Below are 23433 nucleotides of genomic sequence, written 5' to 3'. Positions count from 1 at the left end.
CACCATATACATTTAAAACATAAAAGAACCGTGCCATAAAAGTAGTCCCTTGTGGGCGTGTCTGCGTTGTGCTGTGGGCGTGTGCTGGGGGGCGTGACAAACGCTGGGACCGTATGGTACGTTGCGCCCTTCATGCCATGTCTCATATCGTGTGCTGTGGGCGTGTGCTGGGAGCGTGGGCGTGTGCGGGGCGCGGGAATACGGGAAAAAAAGCGAGCGTTGTGCCCAATATATTTCATTGTTTTTTCTTCCCAGGTTCTGTACATTCCAGCTCCGGGTGTCCACCCTGCTCCCTTTAAATACCCCTGCACCCCATAATCATAACCCACCCATACTCCTTAAAATACCCCAACACCCTTAAACACTAACCCATCTTAACCCTATAAATATACCCTGTACCCCAAAACCCAAACCTATCCCTAAACCCTAAAAATACCCCTGTACCCCAAAATCCAAACCTAGCCCTGAACTCTTTAAATACCCCTGTACCACAAAACCCAAACCTAGCCCTGAACCCTTAAAATACCCCTGTACCCCAAAAACCAAACCTACCCATGAACCCTAATACCCCTGTACCCCAAAACCCAAACCTAGCCCTGAACCCTTAAAATACCCCTGTACTCCAAAACCCAAACCTACCCCTGAACCCTAATACCCCTGTACCCCAAAACCCAATCCTACCCCTGAACCATAAAAATGACCCTGTACCCCAAAACACCAAACCTACCCCTGAACCCTAAAATACCCCTGTACCCCAAAACCCAAACCTAGCCCTGAACCCTAAAAATACCCCTGTACCCCAAAACCCAAACCTAGCCCTGAACCCTTAAAATACCCCTGTACCCCAAAACCCAAACCTACCCCTGAACCCTAAAAATACCCCTATACCCCAAAACCCATAACTACCCCTGAACCCTAAAAATACCCCTATACACCCAAAACCCATACCTATCCCTAAACCCTAAAACTACCCCTGTACCACAAAACCCCAAACTATATCTGAACCCTTAAAATACCCAAACACCCCAAAATATATACCTCAGTACCCCAAAACATATACCCCTATACCCATACTTACCTTATTCAAACAAAAAAACATGCTTTTACCATTCATGCATTTACAATGAATTTCGTTGTAAATGTATGCGTGGTAATAGCATATAAAATGTAATACCATGCATTATAATGGCAATGCGGAGTCATGGTACTTTCGTAATGAAAGTATGCGGAGTGATGGTATGCGGAAAGAAAGTTGCTGAGGGTGTTTACCCTCCCCCTGTAAGTACATTGGTGGCACGGCGGCCCACATCTCCAGCAACATACTCATATTTTTTCACCACCGATTTGAAAAATGCACAGGTCTCTCTCATTGATGGCCAGCACCGACATACACTTTTAGACACAACTCCTGCTACAAGTTCTAGAATTGCGAACTTTAGAGCTGGGGAGCTACGTTTGAATCTCTGCATCAGCTCAACATCCTGTGATTTCAGGCAAATTGCATTGTCTCCCCGTGCCTACCACAAAATAATGTGTTCTTCTGTAATGTAAATTGTGCTCATGCCATGTTGTCGAGTTCGCGCTATATAATATTGCAAGGAAAAATAAAGTAGGGAAACTCGAGTTCACACACTACTGAACGCGCACTCTTAAGTGCATCAGCAGTGCACTGTGAATCGGAGCGTTTCACAGGCCTGTCACAGATAAGAAATGCTATCAAAACGAAATCCTACAAAACAATATACTACTGGCAGGCAGCAATTCATACCCGGACAACGTCGGGACGGGCTGCTAGTTTATCTGTAAAAATGGAAAACTGACAGCCTAATTTATAATGCAAGATTTCAGGCAAGAAAGGCATGGTCTAAGATTAGCATTTGCGGTCATGCTTTTTCCCCCTCACTAACAACCCCTATGCTAGCAGACATTGAGAAAGAATGCACAGTCAATGTTATATTTGCTGGTTTCATTATACATACGAGTATCCCTGGCCTTTCTCGTTTCAGGTTCTTTCAGGATGGCACTGGGGAAGGCATATACGACTTGTTAAAGTTGAGTTATGCACATTGGTTTCAAAACTTATACTCGTATGCATACAGCCTGATGAAGAGCAAATAATTGATTTAATTAGTCAAAGTAAGTTATGAATGTTGGACTGTCTATGAATAATTGCTATTTATGTTAAACTTTTTAACAAGGTACACAAAACCTGAAATCAGAGTTATACAGTGGTACTGAAACATCGACCATACAGGAAGGGCAAGCGCCTCATTTTTTAAATTGTGGTAAATCATTCTTAATTATATACTGTCGGAAGGATTGTCGGATATATGGCTACAGAGATTTGTCAGATTTTGGAGTGATTGCTTTAATGGATGGCTTTTTTTTCACAACAAATGTTATTGTCGACAGACGTAACTGGTCTATTATGACCAGGTTCCCAGGTAGTATAGTATACATAGTAGCATTAATGATGTCAACTTTTTGATGTGAATACAACAATTGAAAAACTAATGTAATCAAACATATTTCCCCAACAATAAACAGCGGTGTCATACATTTGGTATAGAGACGATTACATGCCTTACTCAACCACCCGGATCAAATAGAACATCATTTAAAATCCTGTTCATCCCAAGTCATTTATCATTTTGTCCATTACTAATCTATTGATGTAGCTGGAATGGGCTCCAAATACAAACCCCTATATTCCGCCCATCTCTTTCAAATCTGGAGATCCTTTTGGGGGCAACCTCTTGCTTTATATACTGGTAATTCCAAGCCCATACAGAAATCAAGTCCTTTTTTCCATACTCCTACTGATGGTGAGGAGTCGTCTTTCCTTGCCTTCGCAATGTCTCGTTTTGCCAGTGTAAGGCAGAGGAGTAATAAGTGCCATTTGGATATGTTGCTCCCGACACCATCAGTGATGTGGAGCAAGATCATTTGTGGTGAGTGTGGGATGTCGCACCCCAAAACCTCCAACATGAATGTACGTACGCCCTGCCGGAACTTAGAAAGTGCTGTACACTGCCATACAGTATGTATAAGGGTACCATCTGTAGTTTGGCAACGCAGGCATTTAGGGGAATCAATTAGCCCAGCGCGCCAGAGCCTATATCTAGCACAGTATGCCCTATGAAGGTATTTAAATTGTATGAGTCAGAATCCCGCCACAATAGCCGCACTATGTGGGGACTCCAGTGCCTCGGCGCAGTCCTCGTCATCCAGGGGGCCCAAATCTTTCTGTCAAGCCTTCAGTGTTTTGCTGAGTGTGGTGGGGCAATCTGTGACTAGTGTTCGATACATCTTAGTGATCTTATGCTCTCCAAGTTCTCTCATAAATACTTTAGGCACAATAGAGTTAAACTCCGGTATAACTTCCTGGTTTATGAGGTAAGGGGAAAAGGCATGACGGAATTGGAGATATTTATTCACTTGCGATCAGAGCATTTCATAATCTTGTTGGAGTTCCTGAAAAACTTAAGGTCCTACCATGAAGAACATCCCCCACCGTAGTTTCACCAATAGTCTCCCAGCCAGAGAAGCCAGATAGCCCAGACAGCTGAGGATGTAGACCATTGTGTCAGAGGGGTGCTTCCTTTGTAAGTCTGTCCCACCACGCCATTTGATGTTGCGATTATTTACAGATCTTAAATATCCTAGCGGTTGCCGGCAGCAGCACTTTTAGTGTCGGGCCCACATAAAGGATTGGGTGTAGTGACAGACTGCCCACCAGCCAGCGTTCAACTGCATATGTGGGATCGCATCCATCTCCATACCACCTATCGCAGTAGATGAGGAGGTGCGACGCCGCATAATGTGACTAGAAGACCCCCACAATATGTAGATTGGAAGCATGTTCTCAATGCTACTTGGGCTGAACCCCCACCCCAGTTGAAATGTCTAAGAGTTGCACTCAATCGCCTATACCAGGTTGGCGGTATAGGGTATGGGTGGTTTTGAAGTTGTTATAGCAGGCGGGGCAGGGAGACCCTCTTGAAGATGGCAGATCTGCCAAACAGGGAGAGCGGCAGGTGTGACCAAGATCGGGTCTGTGCCTTAATCTGCACCCACAGTGGGATCAAGTTCCTTTCCCAGGATATGGGCTGAGAGGACGACAGAAAAACCCCAAGATACTTAAACCCATCCTGACCGATCGTTACCTCAGTTGCCCACATGCCCATGTGGCATCCACCCCGCAAGGGCCATAGAAAGGATTCACAGGCGTTCATATAAAGCCCAGATGTCTCACCGAAGATCTGCATTATCCTGCGCAGTCTTGGACTCGACCTGTTAGGTGGTGTAAGAAACAACAAATCATCTTCGCATAGAGTGCTATGCGGTCGGAGGCTTCCCTGGACCATTAAAAACCTTGGATTTGTGCATTCATCCGTACCCAGGCCACTAGTGCCTCCACAACCAGTACGAATAGATTACAGAGAAAGGGGACAACCCTGACGGGTGCCCCACCCGATGGGGAATGTGTGGGAGGTTGAGTCCGCAACACGGATAGAGGCAGTAATGTCAGTATAGAGAAGTTGAATATATTTGAGAAGGTGAGGGCTGGAATTTAGTCGACTCAGGAGTGCAAAGAGGCAAGTCCAGCTAAGAGAGTAAATTGCCCTATCGATGTCGGCCAGCAAGAGTGCCCCCGGCTCCTCAAGGCGATCCACTGTCAAGATGGTTTTGTTGTGTGCACAGCGAATATTGTGTTGTGTAGCATTGCCTGGCATGAAGTAGGCTTGGTCAGGGTGTACCAGGTCTGTAATGTGTGGTACTATGCGGTTGGCAATAACCTTAGCTAGGAGCTTGGCCATCAAACTAAGAAGTGATATTGGGCGATATAAGGCGTGGTGTTCAGAGGTTTGGCCAGGCTTTAAGAAGACCACTATTTCTGCATGACGCAAATCTCTTGGAAGGCGCTGGTTGTCCACAGCAGTGTTAAGTGCTGCAAAGTATGGGGTCATTAGTAGGAACTGATATTTCTTGCGGAATTCGCACGGAAAGCCTGGCATGGTGCCTTGCCTGGGCGCATCACAGAAAGTGCCTGTTTAAGTTCCTCTTCTGTTATTGGAACATCTAGCTCCCCTCTTACTGAGTCTGCTATAAATTTATAAATAATGGGTGGTGAAATAATCTCTTTAGAGGCAGCGTCTCTGCCCTGAAAATTCATGATGCGAGCAATGGTAGGTCTAGGCGGACAGCCTGGGTTAGGATGCAGGCCCAAGGAGCGGTGGGCGCGCTCCACTATGAAGCCAGGTGTGAAGACCTCTGTGCCAAAAAGTTCGGTAAGGAAGACCACTAAAAAAATCTATGCAGCCAGTATTTGTCGATTCAGGGACCCCCAGAATGCGAAGGTTATTACGCCTACTGCAAGCTTCTAAGTCTTCATTTTTGATTGCAACATCTTTAAGTTTGCCTTTCACATGTTCCAATCGTTTGAGAGACTGAGCCGCACCGTCTTCAAGATAAGAGATTCTCCCTTCCACCGTGTCCAGTCTCTTATGATGCACTTCGATTTTGGCCCCCAGGTTTGAGATTTTTTTCCAGAGCATCAAATCAGCCATCAAGTTCCATAAAGCCAGCTCTAAGCTCCTGTAACCAAGAGGCAGGAGGCTCTGCAGGGACACTCAAAGGAGCATGCCCATCCTCCTCCATGGCGGGCCTGCTTCTTGTGCTTTTTCTGTGATCTTCTCAAACGGCAGTACTCTTTGCTTGGGATCTTTGCGGGCCATGCCGTTATGTAGAAACATTGGGGGAGTTTTCTAGGTGGAGGCTTAATTTGAATTAGCGGTTTGGCAAGGCAGCTGTCTTTCCCTCTTGTGGCACGGTAGTGTGACGCTCAAAATACGAGCCCCCTGATATCTAGGCTGCAGGGGGGATACAGGTTGAGTGGAGTGTGGAATTACTTTAGACCGTTGTTGAGGTACAGGTGTGTGCCATGGAGCTTTGGGTTTCGGTCAGTAAGCTGTGTTGGAGAACGCAGGCTGCGGGGCTCTCGTCTGATGTCAAATGTTAGTATCTTTCCGTTGTAGACAAAATGGCGTCCGCCCTCTGCTCCAAAGAGATAGTGTCGCAATTTGTGGCTCAAGTGCTCCGCGCTGTGACTCTCGCTTGGTCTTCACGCTGAGCGAGCAATGGGGCTGTAGTGAATGTGCCACCCGCCGGTGTGCTTATGCGGATAGCCGGGTGGCTGCCTCCCAGGCTCGGACCTAGTCTCCGCGGGGCCTCAGGGATCAGCACAGGGCGATGGCGCAATCTCTGGGCCAAACGAGGCGGAGGAGCGCACTACAGTGAGTGTGGGGGGCGGTCAACAGGGCCCGCTCCCAGCGCACCCACAGCGGTTGCTGGCGCAGATCTTGTCGTCTTGGCTGTCCAAAGGGCCTCACTCAGGCTCGTACCAGCTGGCTTTCAGGCCGTAGCTCTGCTGATGGCTCCGCTCTCCAAGTGGTGCAGTGCACAATACGGGTGACCCGCAGCAGGCGTAAAGGATCTCTGCACACCTCCGTGCTCACTGCTGCATCGGGATCACACCGGTTCAGTTTGGGCTGCCTAAGCTAGTCTCACACTGGAGATAGAGCGTCTCTGCCGGGCAAACTCGGCGGAGCTTCAGTGCCGCGTGGCCATCTTGGTCGGCGGCCTGGCTATGCCCCCTAATATATCTAAGGTTGGATTTTAAGTCAATGTAGAGTTTTATTGTATTACACTTGTGTGTACATGGTATTTTACATGCTGCATTATCTCTTTATATTAATAACAGCCGCTCATAATAAAGTTCAAACACTTACATATTTGCCCTGTCCCTAAGGAAATTACTAACAGAATATTTATACACAATCGAATTAGATGTCTTATGAGAAAAAAATTGGGAGATTTTTCTTTAATATAAAAATTAATATATCAATATAAATATTTGATCATTATAATGCTAAAACCATGCTGTGATATTCTGGTTCTAAAATAAATAATTTAGTTTAGTTTTTAATCGAAATTCGGTATCCGAAGCTTTGCCAGAAGTTGTTTGAAGAAGTGTCAGTCACTAGAAAAGCTAACGTCCAAGGAAAGAAAAAAGTGGAACTACTAGCAAAGTAAATACTCAAGGAGAAAAAATATCATCAAGCCATCGAACAGTTCGAAGATTTTACAACAACCACATATGTAACCAGCCATGACAAACGAGAGCTTGGCCAATATATATAACACTGGTGTGCAGCTGCATTAAAACAAAATCGTATGTACCAAAAATCAAATACTCTCTGGTTTGCATGAAAAGGTAAAAATGCTTCCAAGCTTCAAAACACAGCAGGAAGTCCCACATGAGGCACATAAAACCTAATGCTGCAAAAGATGACAACCACACATAAATACCCGTCACACTGGACAATGTATGAAAATAAAAGACAAGAGGAACCGAACAAACCGTCAACAACAGCACATAATAACTCACATCTATTAAACTTCATTAGAGGTTGGACTTTTTCCATCACTTATCTTTGGCTAGAAAAGTAACCACAGCCAGTCACTACAAGTTGTTAATGCTTTTTGACCAAAGCTCTCAAAGGCAAACCAAATAAAGGATTTTCTTTAATCCATGCCAACTGGCCACTGGCAATATCTTGCTGGCAGGGTCAAATATTTAAATTGGGCTCCTTTCTAGCTCAAAACTTCAATATTTGTCTAAAAGTAAGAGAAGGTTGTGTCCTGATGAGATACCTAGTCTGACTATATGAAGAAAGGTTACATCCTTATTTTTCACACCCTCCTTTGTACCAGCCTTTCCATTGTCATGTAAGTGTGCCTTTTTAGGTCGAAGCCTACCATAGAGCACAGCTGTCCTGTTTGCTAACAACATCTTAGGGCCATTTAGAAAGCTTCTGTGGTAATACTTTCCACCCATTGCTTTCCATTGGCTTTGTGGTTTGTAACTCACGTTTGCTAGCTTCCTTCTTTCTGGCTCTATTTGTTTTAGGTTGTCAAGCTTGAGTTCGTACCTTCCCTTGCCCAAACCCTATTTAATGTATTTCTTCCACCAGTGCTCAATTTCTATAAATAGACTTTTAAGTCTTGTTCTTATCTTATCACATTTGCTGTGCATTCAAAGACAGAGGTCAAACATTAGGATCTCTCTTCCAGGGAGCTTGGTGTTTAGTTTTATTTCTCTGACTTCAAGGTAAGTGGATTTATGTGACAATTATCCTGGCTCTGGGGAGTGCTTGAGAAATGCTGTACAATGTCTTTTTTAATAGCACTCATCAAAATGTAAATGTCTGTGAATGAACTGTGCAAATATTTCAGAATTTGAAAAGTCCAAACAAAGCACTTTTAGTGGGAATGCTGATGTGTGGTGAAAACACTTATTTTTTAAATTATCAAAACAAATCAGTACCCTAGGTGAGGACATTTCCACACATTATCATCTGTGCGCTGTATACTTTTATCAGCGAAACTGTAATTCCCTCCAAATTCGAAATGTCAATTTTTACAGCAAGTGGGCTACCCATTATATATTTCGGCCCTCACCCCGGGAGGGGTGGGGAGGGCTACGAAAGGACAGTGAGGAACATGGGGAGTGTGCTGGGACTACAACAAAAGGTTGTGCACGGATGTATGACGGTACGACGCGGGCTATTACCACGCGTACCGTTACAACGCGTGTTTTACAACGCAAGTCGTTACCACGACTTGCGCTGTAGGGTGCGGACTTAGGAATAGTTTAATTTACTATTTCAACACCAGTCCCCGTGGATAGTAGGGAAGGTGTTGGAATAGGAAATTAACTATTCCTTGTCCTTGAGCGCCCTCCAGCGCAAGTCGTGGTTACGACTTGCGTTGTAAGAGACGCATCGTAATGGTAGCCCGGGGTAACATCCACGTCATAAAGGATGTTCCCCGCATGTTTTGGCACAGGTGCTCAAGAAGGTCTGGTCAGCACACACTGCTTCGCGTCCACATGGGGACACCAAGGGCAGGCAACAGGACAATGTCAGCAATATTCAGGGGGCTCTGACCAGCATCAGACACAGCAATCGTTTTGACACAGAGGAGAATGGGGGGGGGGGGGTGGGAGAGGAGTTTGAACAGTGATCTGGTGCAAAAGGCTTGTACGCCAGTTAAGTTACACAGATTGGATTTTTGGCTGCAATTTTACAATCTGGAAGAGGATGCAGGGATACTGAAAGATGGTTTCCGCTGGGGTTTCTGACTGTTATATGAGGGTCTGCGGGATCAGTGATGGGCAGATAATTTGAGGTCATCCAAGCAAGTGGTGATGGACAAGCTGAGGAAAGAAATACAGGAGGGTAGGATGGCGGGCCCTTTTGATAAATGGCCTATGGCCAGTTTGTTTGTGTTACCAATCGGGGGTCAGGCTACGTCATAGTAGAAAGGGTACGTAGGGGGACAGAAATTGCAAAATGCAATTTCTAGTCAGTGTTCAGGCTGCTACTGGTTCAACCGGACGATTTCCAATTGCTGGGTAGGCAATCTGATGGGCAGTGGTACATTGACAAGGTACTGCTGATAGGCTGCTCCATGTCTTGTGCGCTATTTGAGGGTTTCAGCTCATACCTGCAGCGGTTGTTTATTTGGAACACAGGACATGAGCTGGTGACACATTACTTGGAAGACTTTTTCACTGTTGGTCAACCCAGCTTGGCAGACTGAAGAGATCATGGGTGATGTAGGAGTCCCTTTGGCACCAGAAAAAACGGTGGGTCCCAGTACAGTGTTATAATTCCTGGGGATCGAGACTGACTTGCAGGGGATGCAAGCGAGGTTGGCTAACAACAAGAAACAAAATAATGCAGGGCCTGTTGCACGATATGCTGAGTAAAGAGAAAATGAGGGTGAAGGAGGTGCAGGTGCTACTCAGGCACTTGAACTTTGCATGCAGAATAGTCAGAGCAGACTTTTTGCAGACAGTTGGCATGGCACTGTCAGGTTTGTCTTTGCCACATTATCACGTTCACTTGTCGGCAGGGGTTAAGGAAGACCTCCGTATGAAGCGTTTCAGTTTTAATTTATTCAATGGGATGCACAATGCAGCTTGGTTGAAACAGAGGGGGGACAAACAGATCTTTCTGGATGCGGCAGAAGGCATTGGGTTTGGCAAGGATGCTGGTGGGAGGAGGGATGGCTGGCGGACTGGAAGTCAGGGGGCAAGAGCGTTGCATACTTGGAGTTCTTCCTATTGGTGGTAGTTATCACACTGTGGGAAGGGGAATTGGGGCATCGAAGGGTAGTTTTGAAGGTGGATAACTTGGCATTGGTTCTGGTGGTGAACAGAAAGTCAAACAGGGATGCACTAGTGTTAAAGTTGTTGCAAGTATTTTTGCTTGGATCCCTGAGGCATAACATTATGTTTAAAGCTCTACACATCCCGGGTGTGGACAATGACATTACAGATGTTTGGTCTCATTCACAGTGGGAGAGATTCCATAGCTGGCCTTGGAGGCAGACAGATACAAGACGCTAATGCTGAAGGAACTGTGGACAGTAGAAAAAAAACAGACGCTGCAACTGATGTTCGGGTTGTTGGTTGAATCCACTAGGAGAGCATACAGTCAGGCCTGGACATCATTTCTGGAAACTGAGGTGCAGTGCAGATCAGAAGGTGGAGGAGGATGGAAGACGTAGTGTAATTTATACCAAGGATGACTGTGAGGGGGCTGTCCCAGGTAACCATGGCTGGGAAGTTAGCCGGAATTGCTTTCATGGGAAAATTGGTATGGTGTTATGTGCCTTCAGGAGGGGAACTTTGGAGGAGAACGCTCAAAGGTTGGGCAGCTAGCAGGGTAGCGAGGGCCAGAAGAGGCACCTTCTGTCGAGGCAGCAGTTTTCCAAAGTTCTGCATCTGTTGCCAACATCATGCTGTGGGGCCAGGAAAACATGTTTGTTCACCATGCTTATGACCTGGATGTTCTTTGGCACATTTCGGGTGTCGGAATTGTTGGGGGGGGTTGTGCTGGGAGGACATGACACAATAGGAAGATAAACTTAAAACATGGCTGCATAACTCTAAGACGGATCAGTGGTCAAAGGGCTGGAGCATGGCTCTGCAATTTTACCTGGTACCCTCCCACTGCCCAGTAATTTGGGGTAACAAGTGTAGTGTGAATTTGGGCTGACAAGTGTAGAGTGGTTTTGGGTACTCCAGCTGGTAAGTTTTTAGGCACTTGGGGGAGTGCACCTGTCACTGCGTCCCAACTGCTGTTGGTTCTGCGCAAGGCATTAAAAAGGTTTGGGATTCTGGCGGGAGCATATGGGGCTCTTGTTTTCCCACACTGGGACAGCAACTGAGGCTGGCAGGAGGGGATAGACTTGTGAAGACGTAATGCATCTGGGGAGATGGTCTTTGAATTGCTTTAGAAGATATGTGCGGTTGAAATGGTTGGCTGGTTTAGAACGGGGGCTACTAAAATATTTATTGCGTTCTGAAGTCAATTTATTTAGCAAGTGCTTTCTGCAAGGGGCTTTGATTGGGAAAGGTGCATAATAATAGTTGTTTGAGACTGGTCTTAGCATTGGCCTGGAAAGTTTTATTGGCTTTGCCATTGGCGAACTACGCTGAAGGGGAGGGGGCTCAATAACCTCTCACCTGAACCAGGCAAGGAGTTAAAAGTTAAGTGTAGGAAGGTAAGTTGGTTAGATGTCAATAGAGGCAGTCATAGGCTGTAGGGAAAAGATAAGATTACAAACAGTAGAACTGCATGTGGGGGAGGGGGAGATAAAGCATAGGGGTTGGGAGAAGTTTTTGTATAGTAAGGTTTTAGTTTTGTAAGGCGGAATGACCAGGGTAAGTATTGTGATGTGCACCTCTTTCAATAATGCAGCCTTTTTCACACACAATTAAGTGGTCTGTGATGCACCCTTCTTACCCATTGTGGTGTTGGCATCCTGACAGAAGGAGCCTGGTTAGAGTTCAGTATTATGTGACTGAGTAACAAAAATATTTTTAAAAGCTGTAAATCTACGGGTAGGATTCATCTTGCAATTTCGGAGGATTTCTGTTTTTTTGGGATTCTTATAGATCCTGAGTATGCAAAGCAATCTGCACAAGTCATAGACTTTCATGCTTATATTTCAGTATCTACATTGAGGGTATATCGCATTATTGATGTTTTAATATGGACCTGCACTCATATCAACTCCGTATCATCGACTACAGCTACAGATGTGGGGTTAGATTAGCAAATCCATTATTACATATTTATATATGCCCTCCTTCGCAACATGATGGCAGTCGATAATCTAAATATGATACATGAGCAGAGCGATGATATTTTGGAGTCCAAATGAGCAGATAAATATTAGCCTGGAGTCAATATATGTGCAGATCGATAATACTAGCCTCAGTATTGTGACATACAACTCCTTCGCTTACTCCTGCAAGGGGTACACAGAAATGACTGTGGAAAAAATACTAATTAGCACATGAAACATTTCTGTTTTTGGTCTTCACTGGGAAACTATATAAGTGTTTAGTGAAGGTTTCCACTCCACGTAAACACATACTGCAACCGTTTATTGGGAGTACGTCTAAGAGTGGAAAAGAGGAAAAAGCTTTTGGAAGGTATGTCAATCCCCTCAAAATGACAGCTTTTTGGATCTTCAGTTTCTGGCCAGTAGTCTACACCACCCCAACCCAGGGTACACCCAGGCCCCCCCTACCCTGTTCTGAATGTAACTACTGTAGAATGCCAGCACTACTAATGATTTCTTGATGATAATGAATGCCAATAAACAGTTTTAATTCTGGGAATCAAGGGTCTGCCATAAGCGACCACAAGAATGTTTTTGTGCACCCCTACTAGACTAAGGTATATGAAAACTTGAGACTTGATCCTTTTATATTTATATCCTATACTTTAGTGAAATTAATCAACGTGGCACAAGCACAAACTGACACATTTACTAAAAAACAACTTTTCAGCTTTTAGCATTGATTTAGCTGGTTTCGCGTGGGTGCAAAACCCTAGTCTAACACAGTCAGAAAAGGGATTTTGATTCTTCTCTGTCCAGTTCTGGCTTTTGACCAACTCATCAAGCCATAACCAAATTATTAATAGGTGCTGTTTTCAGGCACCCGTGTTAATTTCCTGGCCAAGTTATGGGCAATTGACTGCAACCAAAACTGTTGAAATAAATTGAACCATTTCACTGTGTAAAAATTATAAGAAAGGTTTTCTAACCAACATATTCTTCTGTTAGCAATTAAAGGGCTGTGCAGATGATCTTTTAGTGTTTGAATAATACAGAGCAAACCTACCTGGGAAAGGGTATGGGGCGAGTGGCGCTCTTTCCGAGGGCACAGAGTCAGGGGAGCAATACCGAGGAGGGAGGGATGGGGGAGGCAGTGTTTCTCCGAACTGTTACAGGCAGTTGAATAAAGTTGTTCTGGTCCATGATGATCACATGACAATTGTACAAACCGGTCATAAACGGAATGTTTCTTATTCCGGTCAATGTGTGTGGCATATTTAATGTTACATAGTTTTTAAAGAGCAAGTTCACCAATTACTGGACATCTTACTGCAGTTATGTTTCTATAATATGCTTCAACTTTTGCATTAATCATCGTCAGACATAAACCCAACAGCTGCACTGAACAGAAAAATATGACTTTTTGCACTTCGATCTGTCTGCGATGGACTGCAGGAAGATCTGAGCCCAAGCAGGAGGTCGCATTGTAGGATCAACAATCATAATAAATAAATAAATTATGGTGCAGACACCTCTCAGAGAGGGCTAGAACAGAGATCCAGGACACAATCTACTGCCCTCTGCTCCACGGTCATGCCACCATGAAGCAAGACTGTCGCATTATATCCCCCCACCTAACAACCCGCCCAGGTGCCATCGTGCTCCTGGTCCCAGCGGCCACCCTAGGCCCAGCACGTATTGCTCCAGGACTGTAAGAAACGCTGTGCAGCATCAGGGCTCATCGAAGCACCTCTGGAACCACTTCAGAGGACCCTCCTCCCAACCGTGGAGCTCTCCAGCATACACCACTCTTTTCACTACTCGCAGCCCCCGGGCTTTACGTGGGGTAGTCACTGGCCTGCCAGTGTTCTTCACCTCTGTAGTTAAAAGCAGGCTATAAAACAGGTCCCTACAGGGCTCTGTATTCATGTCCTTAACTTTGCAAGCAAAATAACGCAAATCGGTTGCTCACCACTGCCTGTAAAATCCCTTTATTGTATCTATGTCAGTGATGCAGTCCATTTCACTTCACCTTGCATTCCCATCGAGTATTTGCTTTTTTCCAGATGTTTTGTTCCTGTAGTTTCTTTTCATGCGAAATGAGACTCGCGTATAGGGCATACTTTGAACTGAGTTCCCTGTAAATAGCGGGGTGATTTCAGGGTTGTTCATGATGGGCACGATTGAGAGCTCTGAAGTTGAGGCTGAAGGCTGTGTGTCAGTGGCCTTAAATGACTTTACACTACAAGCCGACCCAACCCTTGGACTCCGCTGAGCGTAGAGAGCAATAGTCACATATGTGGCAAATGGAAGTCCGACTCTGTGTGAAGTAGGCAACATCAAAGAAAAAGAAAGCACATTGTGTGTGGACGGGTGGGTGCTTGAGAGGGGGGTGATGAAGGGGAGGAGATGAATGGAAATACCTGCAGAAGAAGACAGTAAACATATGGAGAGGAATGACATGAAGTGTGAGAAATACACATGGAATGACTTTAGAAACATGTGTGGAGAGAAAGGGCATAAATGACTAATGCAGAGGAAAATGACCTGGAGGGAAGAATGGGAGGCGGTCATCCAGCTGATGCAGATTTTTTTTTATTTTAAATCACTGCAAAAATGTTTTAGGAAAGCCAAACGGGCTGCCTTGTTTCAGGTGTCTGGGTGCTCAAACACAGGATTCTAATTCACTTATTTTAGGTCCCATCCATACATAAAACGGTGATGCCTCTTGGAAAGGATCCCTAGTTACGCCTCTCTGGCCATGTCCCCTTTAGAGACTCTCCACCTTTTTCATCCCACTTAAAGCACTGCAGGTCTGGAGTGGTGAGAGGAAGTACAGACAGCGCCTCCCCATTTAGGTCAGAGAGTAGAGAGCCTCTCCTCCAACACCCGAATACTGTTACCCCAACTCTACCTCAGAGAGGCCCCAGCTCACCGGAAGGTGGGCCAATGGCTGAGCGGCAGAGAAAGAGTGGTGCCCGCGCTAGAGCTCGGCTGGCGGTCCCACCTGGCCGCCATTTCTAATCTGCATGTTACTCTGCTTGTACAACTCACAAACCGAAACTCGCCATTATGCACATAGATCTCTACATACTATTACACATCAACATCTGCCGCGAATTCAGCAGGACTTCATGATTCGCGGTCAAACTTGCGACTAAAACGAAACGCCCAAAGCACAGAACTTTAGCCTCCAAAGGTCCTTGTTTGTTGGTAGCACAGTCCTATACCAAACCCTGGACCACTGCTCTACCAGAAGGCGCTAACACAGCTCCCACGGGGCATTTAAATTCTACAGGCAGCCAGGAATTCCTCATATTGGTACCCACACTATTGGTACCCACACTATGGAACACCCTACTGCAGCTGTTTGCTGAGCTCGTGTATTTGCCTTTGAAACCCTGCCTGTTTGCCTGCAGAAGCGGTGGAGTGGAGTATCCGATCTTTTACCTTCACCGAGGAGAGTGTGAGGCGTCTTTAACAGGGGCCGGGACTGCGAGACCCAGGGTTCCGTGCAGGATCAACGCAGCGCACCTGGAGTCTCTTCCCGCCCCTGCTCCTCCCCGTTTGCCTAGCCTGACCTGTGCCTTCATAACAGCTCGCGGCCCCCGCTTCGCGGGAGCCGCTCACAGCTGTTTGCTGAGCTCGTGTATTTGCCTTTGAAACCCTGCCTGTTTGCCTGCAGAAGCGGTGGAGTGGAGTATCTGATCTTTTACCTTCACCGAGGAGAGTGTGAGGCGTCTTTAACAGGGGCCGGGACTGCGAGACCCAGGGTTCCGCGCAGGATCAACGCAGCGCACCTGGAGTCTCTTCCCGCCCCTGCTCCTCCCCGTTTGCCTAGCCTGACCTGTGCCTTCATAACAGCTCGCGGCCCCCGCTTCGCGGGAGCCGCTCGCAGCTGTTTGCTGAGCTCGTGTATTTGCCTTTGAAACCCTGCCTGTTTGCCTGCAGAAGCGGTGGAGTGGAGTATCTGATCTTTTACCTTCACCGAGGAGAGTGTGAGGCGTCTTTAACAGGGGCCGGGACTGCGAGACCCAGGGTTCCGCGCAGGATCAACGCAGCGCACCTGGAGTCTCTTCCCGCCCCTACCCCTCCTATAAAAACGTGCCTCTGACGCATAGCGGGACGCGTGTGCGGGACGCCGGACGAAGCCCGGACAAAGGGCGGACAGTCTTAGACAGTCCGAGACAGGCTGAGACTGGACTGGGCACGTCACTTTGCCTTTGTTGAACCTGATCTGTACCATACAGTAAGACTATTAATCCCTGAAATACTCGTTCAACCTTTGTTAATTTGTACCGTATTACCGTGAATTTGCCTGTTTTGGCAGCTGGCCAAATATTAGGACTTAACACCAACCTCATTCAGAATGCCAAAGAAGAATGTTGTGGTGGGGGGTAATTCCATTGAAAACTATATGGTACAAGTAGTGTCAAAGATCAATAACGATAGGAGACAATCTCTAGGTCTTAGTCACTCCCCAAATTTATCTCCCTTAAGCCCTTCACCAGACTCACCATGGTTAGATATTCCATCTCAGGCTGAGGGAAGTGTAATTTTAGATTCCGAGACACCCGAAAATGGCCCATCAAACATGAGTATCAGTATAGCTCAGGATCAAGATATAGCTACGATCAATGTCTCAGACTCGCAGATAGTTGACCCTGAAGAAAACCATACTGCACAAGACAGTGAGCAGACAACCATAGAAGCCGATCCTCCTGTTCAAGCCCCAGCTCCTCGAGCGATTAGAAAGTGTAGAAAAACCCAACTACTTCGCGGTGGAGTCTGTACAGGGAGGAAGAGGGCCGCGTCACCACTGAGAAGCAGGGAAAAAGGTAGGAGGAAAGTAGAAGAGGACGAAAAATTAAATACGGATGAAGAGCTTATATCCAGGATAGTAGATTTAATTGACACCAAATTTAGAGCCTTAATTAAACCGGTAGTGGCAAAACTGGACAAGTTATCCGCAGATGTGAAAAAGTTGGGAGTAGATCAAAAGAAGTTAATGGAAGAAGTGTCTAACATATCCGGTACAGTTAAAAATCTGGCCATGCCTGTAAAAGAGGTATTTGGCCTCCAGCCAGATACAGGCACAATTCCTAACATCACAAGGGTAAATCATTTAGATCAGACGCCAAATACTGCATCCAACCAGTCACCGTCAAGGGACATCCCCCCTCCACAACCACCAGAAATAACCCTTCCAAGAGCAGAAGAAGACACACTACACTTCATTGAGGACGCAGCCCCTTTAGTGCTGGTTTTAGCAAATGCTCCCCCTCTAACACCGGACCAAACTGAATCACCCACGGCGCTAACAAGTAAAGCCCTGCACTGGCTAACGGGCAATATGCGGTTGGCCCCATGGGGGAAGCAACAGCTAGCTAGAGATATTAAATCAGCCAGAAGGGCCACTTGGATAGGCCAAAACCCCAAAAAATTTAAAGGCGACTGCATAATTATAAACTTTGTAAACTCTGCAGTCTTACCAAATATCCTTCCAAACATTCTACCACCACAACGAAGGAGAGGTACCATCATCCCTCTTACTCTGGAATTTTTTGGTAAAAAACAAAGGAGTATGACATACCCTAAGCCTAATCATACCTACATCAGACCAATATGGCCAGAAAAAACAAATGGTTGGGGCTTTGATGTACCAGTAAATAACTGGGGTTATAGTAGGGACGGATATGACCAACCACCACGACCATATCATACAGATCCCCATTACTTTAATATCCCCATTTCCAATAGGTATGATATTTTCTCTGCGGAGGGTGGGCTGGACGGGGTAGAATGACTACCAGAAGACGTAGGCATAGTGAATGTGAATACTTATAGTACTGTAATCCCTACTAATCCACCTGCAAGCGAGAATTTGAACAGAACACAATGTGGACGTCAAAAATGTATGGAGGGACTTTTATTGTTATCATGGAATATAGCTGGACTTTCTGATAAAATGCAAGATAAAGACTGGCTGCACTATGTTAAAAAATATCCCATAATATGTCTTCAAGAAACCTGGGTAGTAGGGAAAAACCTGTACATTGAGGGATATCAGAGCTTCATAATCCCGGCAATACCATCTGCAAGTGGAAGAGCTAAAGGGGGTTTGGCCATCTTTGTCAGTTTGTCGCTTATATGTCACAAAATTGAACACAAATCTGGTAACAATAACATACAGATTTTGGAATTCAGAAGGGGTAAAACTAATTTTGCACTGATTAATTTTTATAACTCTGTGAACCAGGCTGGAGATTGCAATATAGAAATCTTACGTGATTTGCTAGGGGCAATTGATAGTTCTCTGCCATGCTCTAAAATTCTAGTAGGTGATTTTAACACACATTTATGTGGGAACCCTAGCGTGGGACCTGTTGGACAATTGGGTTGTAACAGTATGGAAGGAATACACTTTGAACACTCGCGGAGGGGTACAGGGTTAAATGAGTTAATGAATGAAAACAATCTATTCACGGCAATGTCGACAGTACCTGATCAAACTGTATTCCCAATCCCTACTTTTAAAGGCCATGCCACAGGTACATATATAGACCACATCCTCATTTCAGCTGACTTTGTTAATATCATCGAGGATTTTAGGATCCTCATGAGTATTCACAGCGACCACAACCCTTTATGCATTACTATGGGCATGAGTCTACTTGAAAAATGCAATCCTCGAGAGGACCGTGGCCTTTTAAAATGCATTAATGGGAAGCGTCGCTTAAAATGGGCAATGGTGGATTGCGATCAATTTTATACCTCTATTAGTGCAGTTTGTAATCAAGAATTAATGATATGTACATCTCCTGCTTCAGCTCTGTCGCAAATCTTGACATCCTTTAAGGAGATCGCTAACAAGGTGGAGTCTTTTCTAATGGTACCCAATAAGGGGAGAATAAATTCAAATTGCAATCCAAAATGGTTTGACAGTGATTGTTCAAGGGCTAGTCGCGAGCTTAAGAAAGCCTTAAAAACAAAACCGAGAGATCCATTGATCATCAGGGGTCTGCGGAATGATTATAAGAAATCACTGGCTACTCGCAAGCGAGCAGTTAAAAAAAGTGTATGGGAGTCACTTCTAGAACCCGAGACTTTAAAAAATAGCTCGAAGTTTTGGGAGATAATCAACAAACCAATATTTGATTGTCCTACCATCCCAAATGTGGGCACAAACATATCAGAGGACGAATGGATAGACCATTTCAGTTCTATTTTTATAAATAATGAATCACAGGCAGAACACAACTCAGGTACAGGTAGAGATATCTCTCTATGTTTCACAAATGAGGAAATAGTTAAAGGAATTAAAGGTCTGTCAAATAATAAGGCCCCGGGTCCCGATGGACTTCCGCCTGACCTCTTTAAGTCACGCGAAGCACTATGGGCGCCGGTACTTACAGCAGTACTTAATGCAGCTGTGTTATGTGGATGCCCAAAATCATGGGGGGTATCTACAATAGTTCCTATATTCAAGAAAGGAGACCGTAGCAGCCCGGCCTGCTACAGACCGATATCGCTAATAAATTCTGTGGCAAAAGTGATAGGAGGAGTCATTTTAAATAGATTGACTAGTTGGTCAGAGGAAAATAACATATTATCTCCAATCCAGTATGGTTTTAGGCCTGGACATTCTACCATTTCCCAATGTCTGAATTTGTATCTTATTGTCGGGAAGTACACCAAGGCTCGAAGAGGAACGATTCATATGGCGTTCATGGATCTCTCTTCGGCCTTCGATTGTGTGAACCGTGGGAAGCTCTGGGGCGCCATGGAAAAAATGGGCGTGGACAAAAACTTAGTAAACTTTCTAGAAGACATACATTCAGATACCAAAGCGAATGTCAGATACACCCAGGACCTAAAAGTGACCAAAGATTTTGGAGTGTTTCGGGGCGTCCGGCAAGGATGTATTCTGGCCCCGTTCCTCTTCAATCTATACATTAACGACCTGGAAGAGACCCTTTTAAGTACCAACACAGACTATCCATACATTGGTCGAAAAGGTCTGCCGGTTTTATTATATGCGGACGACGCAGTCCTTTTATCTAGAACGGCCAATGGACTCCAAATTTTACTAGATTCCTTTTACACATTTATGAAGACCAGAGATTTAAGTATTAATAACACTAAATCCTACATAATGAAGGTTGGTCAAGGCTTTAAAAAACCAAACCACCTAAATGTAGCTGGAGTGGAAATACCTGTAACGCACACATTCTCCTATCTCGGGGTCCTCTTTGACAGTCAACTTAAATGGGGACCCGTGATTCAGAAAAAGAAGGGAGACGTTTCAAGGGTAAACGCGGCTATATTGGATTTCTCAAAAAAGCTGGGAAATAGCCCAGTTGCCGCCCTACTCCAACTATACAAGGCCAAAAGTGTAACCACAGCTTGTTACGGCAGTGAAATATGGGGATACGTTCCCTTGGACGTACTCCAGATAGTTGAAAATAATTTTTTAAAACAGATTTTAAGGGTCCCAAGGGGTACAGCAAACTATTCTGTGCATGAAGAACTGGGGGTTCCGTATGTTAGCGATAAAATTGCATTGAATCCCATGTTATGCTGGATGAACAGCTGGTTAAATGACAATATCCCCCTAACCAAGCTTATTCTAAGAGAAGCACTTACATGGGATAACAGGTTGGAGGTTCCCTGGCTTAAATATTTATCTAAATGTTTTACTGTTTTAGGCCGTCCTGAACTCTTTTTATGCCCGGAATCCATCACTAAAATGGATCTTATTACGGTCAAAAATGCTTTTATTGACTCTAGACAACAGGAAAGGGAATCATGTGAACTAAAAAAAGAAAGTGTAATCAATCACATACTAATTAAAAGCACTTTGCTTATGGAACCCCAACTGACATGGCAAATGTCGAGTTATGACCGTTTCCTGTTAACAAGGTTCAGGTTCAACCTGTTTCATCTTTTGCTGGCGGTACCTAGGGGTTCTCATCGAGGTCAAGTGTTGCCGGCTTGCGGCTGCGACGATAAGTCTCCGCAAGATCTGGCACACTTTCTGTTTTTTTGCCCCTTTTATGCTGTACCAAGGAAGCTATGCTTGAAACCCTGTTTGAAAAAATTGAACTTCCAACAATTCCGTCCTGCACAACATTTTTTACAGCTGCTAAATTGTGATTACACTTTGTTTATATGTAGTTTTTTAAGAATGGCGATCAAATTTAGAAACAGTATGGAAGGATAATAATACTGATACTGTTATTTATAACTGTTGTTAAAGGAACACTATTTTTAAACGGTCTTCAATATCTTGATACAGTGTTGTATTTTTAATCTTGTGATTTTTATCTGTAATTGATTACGCTTTTTTTAAGATTATGTGTATGTCATGTTATTATCTGTAATGTAAATACTTTTATGGTTGTCAAATCGAACAACCGAATAAAGTTATTTGACTTGACTTGACTTGACTTGACTTGACTTACTGCTGACCCGGCATCACTAGCTCACCAACAACTACCGACACTTTCCAGAGCCGTGAAAACCATATCTGCACAATAAATACTATTCTCCAACCTTGTAGCTTGCTCATATAAAGCGCACTAAAAGTTTACGCTATTATAAAATTGCAACAACAAAAAATGCTGGAACTGGAAAAGTCATCAAGGGTGTTATGCAGCACGTGGCATGTGACCACGTTATCAGCACCAGGCCATCCTGCCTCGCGCCTCTTTACACAGGAAAAAAAGCTGTACTTTGGATGTTGGCCCAGTTCTTGCATCCAAGTAAAACAAAGGGCTCTGGTTGCTGGGATCCGGCCTTCCTGACACCCAACCAGGCAACCCCTGTGGTCACCAGCCGGTCTGCTGGTGAGGTTAGAGAGGAATGCGGCTGCAGCAGGCAGTGGGGCCCTCGAGTGGCAGTCCCGAGGATGCAGGGGTTAGTGGAAGTACTGCATGCTAGAGATGGGTGAGCTATGCCGAGCAGAGCCATGGGTCTGCCTTGGATTGTAATTCCAGTAAATAGCGCTTACTTCCCCTGACGAGGCGTCGTAGCGCTTTTTCAGCAAGTAGCACGTTACTCCGGAATCCATAGAGGATTAGTGGTGAATTAGTATAGTGAAGATATGAAAGTCATTTGAGTGATGGATATGTTAGTCAGATTATTTGGATTGAGCAGGATAGTGGAGAGATAGAGCAGGAAAAACGGATTCTGCAACCGCTTTGTTCCCGCTCCCAGTGGTTCATGATCATGGAGCTCTCCAGGGAGGACTGGGGTCTGCCTGACGGCTAGTCTTCCAGAGGAGCGGGGACATCACCTACAGCCTGCACTTTCTGCTGGAGGAGCCGACGGTCTGCCTAGTGCCTAGAAGCCTGATGAGAGAAGGAAGGAGTGTCGCTGGCTCTGGAACAGGAGACACTGTCCACAGGAGAAGCCCAGCATGGTTTTGGCCTAAGGAGCACTCGCAGAAAGAGGACTGCCCGAGACTGCTTTGCACAGGGTCTCCTAGTGAAAGCCAAGTTACATCCACACATCAGCCTGAGACAGGCTGCACCACCTTGCTTTGTATCGGCCCAGCTGGGGCTGCACCTGCTGTGCCAATGTATACTGGCTCAGGTGAGGCTGCAACTCCTTGACTGAGTGCGTACCAGCTCGGAGGGGGCTGCAACTGCCTTGAAGTGCGCATAAGAGCGCTAGGGCCACAACTGATGTGACAGGCATTTACATACACCTAGAAGGAGGCTACAACTGCCAGGAGTACACACACTGCTGCCGAGGCCCCTGAGTGACACCAAATCACCCATGATGGACCCGCTTAGAGAAGCAAACCACACCAACTCCCTCAGCAGTCGCTGCTGAAGCTTCAGGTGAGCATAGCAGGTATCCACCTGCAGTTTGACAGGGTCGCTGAGCTCGCACTTAAGTGTAGAAACCACCACAACACCAGAGATATGAACCTGACTGAGCAATCACTGACGACGCATTTGGCACTTGAGCCTTATTTTAACTCCTACAACTGTTTTCCTGGAGGACAGATCCAACCAGCATCACCGTGATGGGGTTGAGCATTGATAGGGGGTAAGAGGTGCAGCACCCACAACAGAATTTTGATTATGGGTACCATCCTGTATACTGTATTGTATTGTATTGTGTAGTACTGAATACTGCTGTTGAGATTAAAAGCACTTAATTTACTACAGCAACAAGCACTGAGCTAGACTCTAAAGTCATCATGCCTCTTGGCTGATT

General features: G+C 45.3%; 1 protein-coding gene across 2 annotated transcripts in view; it reads right to left on the bottom strand.

The window, feature by feature from the left end:
* The window catches only part of KCTD7 (potassium channel tetramerization domain containing 7), a 143987-nt gene that overhangs the window by 97107 nt on the left and 23447 nt on the right, over positions 1-23433 (bottom strand). The window lies entirely within an intron of this gene.

The sequence above is a fragment of the Lissotriton vulgaris genome, chromosome 2_1 (assembly GCF_964263255.1).
Source record: "Lissotriton vulgaris chromosome 2_1, aLisVul1.2, whole genome shotgun sequence".
Taxonomy (NCBI): Eukaryota; Metazoa; Chordata; class Amphibia; order Caudata; family Salamandridae; genus Lissotriton; species Lissotriton vulgaris.
Note: the sequence above shows the minus strand (reverse complement) of the source record. Positions and strands in the feature narration are given on the sequence as shown.